Source organism: Gossypium raimondii, chromosome 5 (genome assembly GCF_025698545.1).
Source record: "Gossypium raimondii isolate GPD5lz chromosome 5, ASM2569854v1, whole genome shotgun sequence".
Taxonomy (NCBI): domain Eukaryota; kingdom Viridiplantae; phylum Streptophyta; class Magnoliopsida; order Malvales; family Malvaceae; genus Gossypium; species Gossypium raimondii.
In genome coordinates this window covers 46,381,170-46,392,364 of record NC_068569.1, presented here as the reverse complement: position 1 = coordinate 46,392,364, position 11,195 = coordinate 46,381,170, and positions in this window count along the sequence as shown.

Here is an 11,195-nt window from a genome sequence, read left to right as displayed (position 1 = left end):
AAATTGAACAACTAGTAAGGAAAGAGTAAACTCACTTTCAATTCAGCAACCTTTCAGATTTGGATTGAAAGTGTTCCACCGATCCGCCTGTTGCTCTTTTGCTAATGGTTCCTCAAGGTAGCTAGCCAAGAGGTGATCTTTTCAAGGCTTTTGTTGACTAAAATGGAAGGGGAAATGGAATGGCTATGCGTGGGGAGAAGAGAGCAAGAGAGGGAATGAGAGAATGAATGATGTTTGTTAAGAGGGATGTGAGGGATGATTTGAGAGGTGAGAGTAGTATGGTACTTATATGTGAGGTTGAAGGTGAAGATTACTAAAAATAGGGATTTGAATCCCTCCATCTTCTCCATTTCTTGGCCAGCCAAAATATGTGGAAAGGGAGGTGATTTGGTTGCTTATTTTGAGCACAAAATCATGTTATAATTAGGCATAGATTGGACAGTTTCAAAGGCAATCTTCCAAGGCTCTTTTTTGATTAAATGTCAACTGTAGGGACCTTCAATAAAATATGCCAAAGCTAATTGTTGGGAAGCCATACGCTTGTGCCAAATTTGGGCTTGACTCCCCCATGTTAGACGGTTTCATGATCCAATAAATAATCAGACATGTCCACTTTGTAATAACACTTTAGCTAGGTAAAATTAACATTCTTATCACCCAAATTTGCATGGTTTTGCCGTCCAAATAAGGTGGATGTGTTCATGTCCTTGTAACATTATGACAATCTCATCTTCCATAGACCCATTACATAATAAAAATTAACACATTAATAATTAACATGAAAATAATATAATTTATGCACAAAAATAATGTAATAAAGCATAATTTCGCGTACTTTATAAATTCATGTCGAATATTAACATTTAAACAAAATACATTTAATTTATTAACAATTACTCAAGGTTAATATAATTATAAAGTCAAAAGGTGGTAAAAATTGATAAAAGAAATCTTATATAATTTCGATTTTACACACCCCCAAACTTAAACCATTGTTTGTCCCGAGTAATGTTCAGGCACAGCAAACTTTTGCTAAGGCAACTTTTCCAATATGGTTAAGCAGCATCAGTCTTTGCACATAATCATGCATCAATAAAATCATGCTCACAAATTTTTGTTATTTGTAAGTGACTCAAATACAAATATTATTTCCAAACTTTATACTAAGTACAAAATATTGTCAACATGAGTCATTGTATGCATGCATTTCAAAGTCATATATAACATTCACCAATCAATAAGCTTTCCTTATCAATCTAAACATAGCAATCACAAGGTTTAATTAGTGGTCTTCATATGTTGAACTTAGCAATTCCTCTTCGCTAATGTAGCCTGTAACGCCCCAAAATTTTAATTTTGGGTATTGTGAATGTGTGACACAAACATCCGTCAGCTTTAGTGGTTATGTGTTCTGGGAGTGTTTGGGAGGTCCCAAGTTCAAGCTAGGACTTGGGGCAAATTTTGGTATTTTTATGAATAAGCCATATCTTTGGTCAGTAGGCTTTTAAGTAAAAGTTGGCAAATAATTAACAGGATGGGCCTGCTAGTCTGGTGGATAAGTGGAGTGTTGAAGTGAGGGAGGTCATGGGTTTGGATCTTTGGGACGGAAAAGGTTATATTTTTGCTCCTAATTTCGGCAAGAGTTGTGCTGAACTGGGTTTCTGAGTGGTGGATGTGTAGTGGGAAGTGATGGAGTGAATTAGGGGATTATGGGGAAGAATATCCAAAATCTGATCAGTTTTTCCTTTTTCAGAAAAAAGAGAGTCGTTTTTCTCTCCATCTTTCTGAAGTTTTCACTCCCCCATCTCTACCGAATTTTTTTTCTTCTTTGCTTCTTACTCGATTATCTTTTCTTTTCTTTCCTCTACTGCCAAAATTCCCTTGTTCCCCCTAAACAATTCTTTGATCTTGATTTCATAGCGTTAATCGATACATATGCAAATTCAGTAAGTTGTTGGTATCATTTTAAGAGATTATTTTGTATTCAATAGTCTAATTCTAGGGTGTTGGCAGCAGTATTTCGCGAGGATTAAGGCTCTCCTCCTGATTTTCGTAAACGTACCGATTTGAAGTTTTTGCGGTAAGTGTTCATCGTTTTATGGGTAAGTATTTTGGTTTCGGGATTTTGATTAATCGTGAGGTAAGACTGATTATGGTGTTATTTGATCAATTACAGGCTTTGGAGTGCTCTGGGACTATTTTAGCATCAAATAAAACCAAACATGTACTCGAAACACAAAAATAAGGGATTTGGCGAAAAGCCGAAATTGCTTGCTATTTGGACGGTAGCAGTAGGCTAACTTTGAAAAATCACCATAAACTGTGAAAATCGAATTAGGGAATAAAAAATATGGGATTAAAGATATTTGAGTGTTGTTTGTCTTAGAATAAACGAAGTAAGAAAAAGAATTTCATATTATGAGATATTTGAATTTTAGTGGGATAGGGTCAAAATGATTTCAGAATCCCCTATTCTGACTTTGGAAAATTATTAAAAATTGTATAAAAATAATTATGGGTTAAAATTTATATGTTTAAAATATTGAATGATCCTACTTTCAAGAGAAACAAATGGGAATATCATCCGAATTCTTTATGAGAAGATCATCAATTTTTAGTGCAGAAAGGTCAAAACTATTAGACAGCAGAACAGGGGAAACTTTAAAAACAAACTGTACTTATTGGCTAAACCAATAATTTTGAAATTTTTATGGTAAGAAGATATGTGAGTCTGGTTTCAAGGAAAATTTGTGGATCTTAATTTGAAATTTTGTAGCTTAAGATACAAATAATTTAGTAATAGTGACTCAAGTAGACAGCTTTGAAGGATCATATAAGTAAATAGTGGAAACACATATGAATAAGCAAGGGTTACATTAAAATGGATCACGAGGCAAAGGCCAATTTGGGTCATGTGGGCCATACGGGCGTGTGGGCCCACATGGGCGAACATCATAGGCTTGTTGGCCCATTTTCATTGTTTGACTGATAAGGTTGCACGGGTCACCCAAGTCGACTGTGAACATACTATAGGGTCGGTAAGTTTACCTAGACCCCTAATCGACTAAAATGACTGTATGACTAATATGATTAAGCCTGATGATGTCCCACTGATTTGATACTGTATGCCCTGTTTACATGCATGATATTATGTTATAGGATGCCATATCTGTATATTGCATTGCATTGGGTTGGGGGATTATAATGTTTGGAGGAAGTGTACTGAAAGGCCTCGAGCCTAATTTATTGGCAGCTCAGCTGCAAAGTACTGTCTAGTGTTGCATTCGGTACTACTTGGAGTGTAGGGATGGGTGGGTTGATTATATCCCCACATGGAGTGTAGGGTTAGACAGAGATGGTGTGTAGAGGCTAGATGGGTAGGATTTTTGTGACTGCATATCTGTTACTGCTACTGATACTGTGATGGGCTAAAACCCTACTGCATGACTATTTTTGTACTAAGATGGGCTAAGGCCCAAACTGGACTAATATTGATACTGAAAAGGGCTTACGTCCAGACTGTGATTATTTGTTTACTGTTTGTTCATTTGTATGGGGATTACACACTGAGTTTACGTAAACTCACCCCCTTCTGTTTAATTTGTACATGTAATCCCTGGATATAAGTGGATCGGTGTGGCGGAGGACTCAGTGGTGGCCACACAACTTCTTTTACACTTTTTATTACCTATTTATGATTTTACTTTTATTTGGGAATATTTTGCTGTAATTATGACCTTTACAGATTTTGGTTTAAATTTGGATTTTATACGGTTTTATGATTTAAATCTGCTAGTGTTAGGTAAAACTCGGGTTTTAAATTGAAATTAATGTTTTATCAAAAATAGCACGAATAAGCAAACTATTTAAAAGCTTCCGCAATAAAAATAAAAAAAATGTTTTGAAATTGAATAGTGATTTGTAAATGAATAATATTTTGAAAATGAACTACACGATTTGAACATAAGATAATTAAAAAATAGTTAAATAGAAAAAATGATTTAGCGACGACATATTTTTTGAAAAGCACTACCATGTGATGTCGTCAAATTCGGCCATAACATCTAGGTCGGGTTTAGGGTGTTATATAGTCGGTATAATCATCAAATGAGTAGGTCTTTTATTAGGTTGTAACATGGCTACGCTAAAGGTAGGAATAAAGAGAAGTTAATTTTTAGGTTTAATCATCTTAACCCTAACTTTGTCTTGGATCCTTTTGTGTCATAACTTTAATACAAATGGGTCTTTGGAACCCTCCCAAACTTATTTTGAACTCATGCTCAACCTTTATTTTTCAAAATTTGAGCAAACTTTTTTTGCTCTTCATTGTTTGAACAAACTTTCCTTTATTCTTTCATCTTTCTTTCCTTTTCTTAACATGTGAAGAGCATGTACATCTTTTTTATTTTTCCTCAGACTTTGATCAGCAAGACAAATTTAGTTAAGATAGGTGCACAAAAAATAAGATAAAATGAAAAAGATGATAATATGGCTTATGGTGTAGGTAATTTACAATAAACAGAACATTAAGCGCAAAAGTAAGGTTTCAATGGTTAATTTAATAAGGTCAGCTTCAAAGGCTCAAACGATCCAACAAAGAGTGCCTATATCATGTTTAGATTCTTATACCCCCTAGGATTTAGCCTCAAGAAAGCTACTAAGTCAATTCTGAAGACTTAAACCTTCATGCATGTCTACTTCCAAAGAAATTAATTTTTCATGGCAAATACTACATAAGACTAAAGAACATACAAGCATTCCATCACTTACGATAACACAAAAATAACTTAGATAAAATCATAAATCATGCTTGCATTTGAACAAACTTATGAACAAAAGTTCTCTCCGAACATTAATTTACCCCAACATAGTTAGGTGAAAAGATTGAAACATACTTGAAATTTTTAAAAATTCATGCAAAATATTACTTTAACCTCCTTTAAAAATAAGAATTGTCCTTATTCTGAAAACAAAGTAATGAATGAAAACTAAACACCAGGTAGGGTTGTAAGAAAAGAGAGGTGAGTCATAAAGGCTACTTAAGTATCAAGTCTTTCTTAACAACCTAATCTTAGACATGTTCATTCCCATTACCACATCAATTCGTTGTTTCTAATGAAGACGCATATAGCTTATTTTATTCATGCTTGCAATATCCTATTTATTATGCGAAAGTAGAATACTAGCTAGGAAATAAAAATAAAGACTTAAAAAGAAATAAATACTAAAGATAAGAAATTCCCCCATTTTATTTATTTGACTTATCCCCATTTTCTTCCTCCTTTGATGCTACATCCTTGCTTTCATCCTCATCCTCTTCCTTCCATGACTTGAAGATATAATCTAGGAACTCAGGAACAAAATTGTTAGAGATATTTTTGAAAGTATTTCTTACAGAATCATCTCTAATCTTCACATATTTCCAATAAATCTATTGTTGGTTATTTATAAATTTCATCATATCCATCATAATTGAAAATTTTAATTTCTTCGTAATATTTGAAGAAGTGGGCATAGGAATGGTCAACTCAGGATCAACACTTGGTTCAACGGGCTCATCAGCATTCAACTCCTCTCTTGATTCAGAAACTTCTGGTTCCTTTATTAGTTCTGGATTGTTTTGTTATTCTTAAGATTATGTTTCTTATGTCTCATCAATTGAGTTAGCTTCCGATTTGGATTTTGTCGATGACTCATAAGTTTCTGGTTCGGTTGGTTGGGTTTAGCTCATGGACATTCTCCACTAACCTTTCAAGATTATGGGCTGTGATTCAACCTTGAACATATGGGCCATTCAAGTTTGCTTTGTTTTAACTTGGGCCCTTAAGCAAAGGCACATCCTGTCTTATTTCTAGCATAATCGTGGATCTCCTTGAGAATAAACTTCCCAACATTGATATACCTTTTTGTCACAATTGCATACAAAAAAAGTATTCGCTCCACCAAGATGGTGGAACTATGTGAGAGAGGCATGAAACTATATTGAATAAAGTAGAACCATACCTTAGCCACTGGTTTTAGATATTCCCTTCGACAAGAATGACTACCATACTTTCTTATAATCCATTGGGATCCCAGATTTCTCACAACATTAAGCACTTGTTGAAGAGTGATAAAAGATCTAAATATAAGCTCCTAGAGAATATTTACAAGAGAAATGAAAGAAAGAAGATTTGAAAAATTTTCTCTTGATGTTTGATGCTTGGATCTCTTTATTGACTCTTGAAGTGTATTTATATCAAGGAACAAGTTTGTGGATGTTTATGGCTATTATGGATGAATTCTAGTGTCTGGAAACATTAACTTCGAGCTTAAAAACTATCCTTGCAACGTATTTCTCGAGACTTAGCAAGATGTCTAGAGACATGGCTGAAAGATAGTCAATGGCAGGCTATATCTCGAGACAAACTGGCTTATGTCTCTAGACATACTAGTTAATATTTCTAAACATGCAGCTCCTGAAGCAGAAATTTGCTTCGAAGTTTTCATTTCAGACTTAACCTTTAAAAACATTTAAACACCTTAGAACACTTTGATATTAATCCAAAAATATTTAGATAAATTAAAACATATTTAAAGCATATATTTTTTAGTATATTTGTAGACCTATTCATGGGTCGGGCCACCCGGCCAAGCCCAAAAGCCCGCCTGAAATGTGGGAGGTTTTGGGTAAAAATATAGGCCCGAAAAATTAGTTTAGACAAAAAAATAAGGCTGGCTTAAAAACAGACCTAGGCCTCGGGTAAGGGAGTTTTCGCCCAGGCTTGGCCTAGCCCGAATTCACTAAAGAACAAAAAATCTGCTTTTTTTGTTTTTTACTGTTATTTTCTTGTTGTTTTCTCACTATTTTGCTACCATTTGACTATTATGTTGCTACTATTTTGTTGTTATTGTTTGGATATTGTATAAAACTTTTTTTATTGTTAATTTTGTTATTATTTTAGAGGCATTTGTTAATTTTATTATTATTTTAGAGGCATATACATGTTAAGTTGCATCTATCTTAGTGTTATTTAAGTATACTTATTTTTTAAATTTTATTTTCAATTTGCTGGGAAATATTTATTTTTGATTTTTTTTAATATTTCTGATGTATTGTATATATTTAAAAATTATATAAAAAATTAATACAGGCGGGTCGGGCCAGAATCGAGTTTTAGCATTTTTATCCGGGCCGAGCTTGGGCAAAATTTTAGGCCCATTTGTCAGGCCGGGCCTAGGCTTAGCAAACAGGCCTAAATTTTTAGTTGGGCCCGACCTGAACCCAGTCCGGTTCGACCCATGAACACTTTTATATATTTGTAATAGCCCGTTTTCACTGTTGCCAGAAACAGTAGTTTCAAGACCATAATTCTGACAAGTAAATCAGTAAATATTATTTATTTAATATTTATAAGTATTTATTAAAGTCGTAGTAAAGTTTGTTTAATAAATTTTAATGTTTAAATAGTTAATTATATAAAAGGATTAAATTGTAAAAGCTACAAAAGTGTAGTTAAACGTGTTAAATAGTTAAATTAATGAAGTCATAAGCGTTTATGCGGCAATAATACCATAAGCAAATGGTATTCGTGGTTGGTGCTTAATATTAGTTAATTTATATGTTATATTATAAAAAAATTAAAAGAAAAGTTAGGTTAAAATAAAATAAACAAAACAAAACATCACTTTTTTTAATGCTCATTTTCTACAAACTGAAACCCACCATTGAAGTGTAATTAAAGTTCAGTCAAGCTTCCTTCCTTGCATGCATGTGTTTTTTAGGTCCCCTTTTTTGTAATTTTTATGTTTTTGTTATTGTATTAGCTTAATCTAGCTATCTCGGGGGGTCAATTTGTAAAACTGTTAAAATTTTAGGGACCCACCATGAATGACTTAGGTGTGATTGTGAACTTATTTGTTAGATTCTTGAGTTTAATAGCTAAATATAAGTATTTTGTTAAGTCATCTTTGGTAATTTTAATGTTTAGGGATTTATTTGTGAAAATAATAAAACTTCATGTAAATAGGTTAAAATGAGGATAAATATGGGCTGATTATGAACCCTATGAAATTTGGCTAGTAGGAATTTCAGTTAATTATGGTTAATTTGTAAGTTTCTGGTTTAGGGACTAAATTGCATAAAGGTCAAAATGTGAGGGTAATTTTTTAAATTCACATTGATTATGGTTATAGACTTTAATTAATTATGTAATCTATTTGAATTGTTTGATTGAATAAAAATTATTATTTAGATTAAGAAATGGGCCAATCGAACATAAATCGTGGAACAGCCAAAATATCAGATTAGTCGTCGGTTTTGTTTTTGCAATTGTTTTTGTCAAGGTAAGTTCGTATAATGATTAAATTATTTCTTATGGAATTGTTTAAATGATAATGAATAATTATGCTAGGTAACTTAAATGTTTATTGTGTATTATATGCTAAATTGGATTAAATTGCCATAGTGATTATTTGACAAATTGGTTGAAAATGTAATTACATGAATGTGAGCATGAAATGTTGTAATGAAAATGAAGTTCGAGGATAAGGATATATAATATGTCCCGTTTGAACCTTGTGAATACCTAGGATGCAAATGACATGTCATTAGGGGTTATACAGTTTCGGGTGCTGGTATTAAATGTCCTACTGATGGCTAAGGTATTGCATATGTTGCGGATTATCCATATCTCGTGTGAGCAACATCGTATAGCTTAACATCTCAACTCACAGATCGTGTGAGAATAATAGATACGGTTACAATTACAGATACAAGCACACTTTGTGTGAGTATGGTTCTCGTGTATCCGACGTTGTTTCATTTGGTTCAACGGGTAATAAAGGCCTAAATGAGTGAATTCAATCATATGAAATGTTATGTGAACATGATAAATGAAATGGAAAATGTTGGCATATTTGCTTAATTGGAATGAATAATTGATACATGTTGGAAATGTGATAATGTAATGTAAATTACTATGCTTGTAGTTTATGTGCATGATATGGATAAATCACATGTTTCATGTATGAATTCACTAACTTACAAGTTTGGTGATGTAAATAGGAATTGGGTAAACTTATGAGCATGTTAATGGTGTTATACATGAATTATATAAATTGAACCTAATAGGTAAGTTTACGTTTATGATTATATGAGCTTACTAAACACTAGTTGCTTATGTTAGTTGTTTTTTGTTTCTTGTAGATCATCAGAAAGCTCGATCAGTTGGAATCTAGTTGGAGCACATTCACACTATCCATCCATCATTTTGGTAGATGTTTGGTTATTTTGTTGATAGTTATAGATGCCATGTAATAGGAGCTTTTATGCTATTTTACCAATGTGGTATGGTTTGAGCTTATTACTAGCTTACTTGCATATATGACTTTGATTTCGGGCTTGTAAATGTCTAAGTATATAAGTGTCTTTGGTCACTTATTTATACTTTTTGAAAGTAGTTAGTTAATGGTGGAATGGATTGTGAATGAATTTGTTAATTGGTATGTTTGATACATGTTTATGATATGGACTTGTAGCCTTGAATTTAAATTAATTTGGTGTATGAATTGTCATGCCAAGTGATGGCATATTTGTAAGGCACATAGGTTGAATGTTTCTGGCATGTTTTTGGTGTCTTTGAATGTGTTTTAAACATGTGAAAGTAATTAGAAATGGTTTGGCTTGGTGTTTAAGAAAGGATTGATGAATTGGCTTGCATTAGGGGTCATTCTGGAAGCACACGGCCTGGGACACGAGCTGTCACACGACCATGTGCCACACACGGTCACACCACACGGCCGTGAGTCATTTTGATTTTAAGTGCAGGTTGGGACACACGGTTACAAAAAGTTACATAGCCTGGCGACATAGCCATGTGACCTTACTTTTAATATACACACGTTTTGGCACACAACCGTGTGACGTTATTTCGAGTACTCACACAGACTTGCACATAGGTTGGGACACAGTCGTGTGAGCAATATTTCGAATTGTACACAGTTGGCCACATGGCCATGTGACCCATGTTTCCAAAATTTTCAAATTTTTCTAAAATTTTTTATTTTTGTTTCAGATTAGTCCCTAATTGTTCCCAAACTATTTTTGAAAGCCCCGTAGTCTCGATTTAAAGCTCGTAAATGTATTTATGCTATGATTGAAACTTGAAATTGAATGTTAATATTTAAATTTGAATAATTGATTCATATAATGTTGAATGTTTTTATTTGTACTGTAATCATAACCATAATTCAACAACCAAATGGGTTAGGGTGTTACAATATTGCAAGTCTTTGTAAATTTATGATAAAATTTTAACCATATTTTCACCAAATGACTTAAGAAATATAATACTTATAAAATTTATCTTAAATGTTGTCATATCAAAAGCTTGAGTTATCAAAGCTAACAATCTCCCCTTTTGATATAACAAAATTTAAGAGAAATTTACATTTTGAAAAAGCTAATTCTAAATCATTTAGTCATTTTCAAAACGTAACTCCTCCTGAATAAAATATTCCTTGAAAATTATAAGCACAAACAATTAAACAAGACATAAACATCTTGAATTTCAATAAGGTATATAATAAATAAGCATTAGAGAAATTCAATAAAGTCCAAGACTCTAAAAAGACTTTACGTATGCACTCAACGTAAAACATGAGTAGGCCTATATGCATAAGATACCTATTAATGTCATGCGTTTACATAATGTATCAATAAAGCATATATGCATGAACATTAATTCATTTGCATAAGCATATGAAGATATGCATTCAAAACAAAGTGAATGTGGAAATTTCATCTTTTTCTCCCACTTTTTGGTATATCAAAAAGCATTTGAAGAATGATACCAATTTTAAAGATATTTTGAAAATTAAAATTTAGGAAGAAAGATCGACGTAAGAATGCAAAGAGTGGTAATAGATTGATGTGAAGAAAATTCAATTTCATTCTCACAATTAAACAATGAACTTTGAAAATTAATGATATGAAAAAGAAGCATACTTGAAATCTATTTATAAATAACATTTTATGCAAATTTTAAAGGTCATACAAATAAGTCCTAATTGCAAAAAAGTTCGACCAATTTCCTGCCTAATGAAGGATACCAATTGATACTGACACTAAGATACCAATTATTAACAAGAAATGTGAACAAGGCATGAATTGAGAATCGAAGAATTGCATGCTAAAGATAATTCAATAAAGCTAC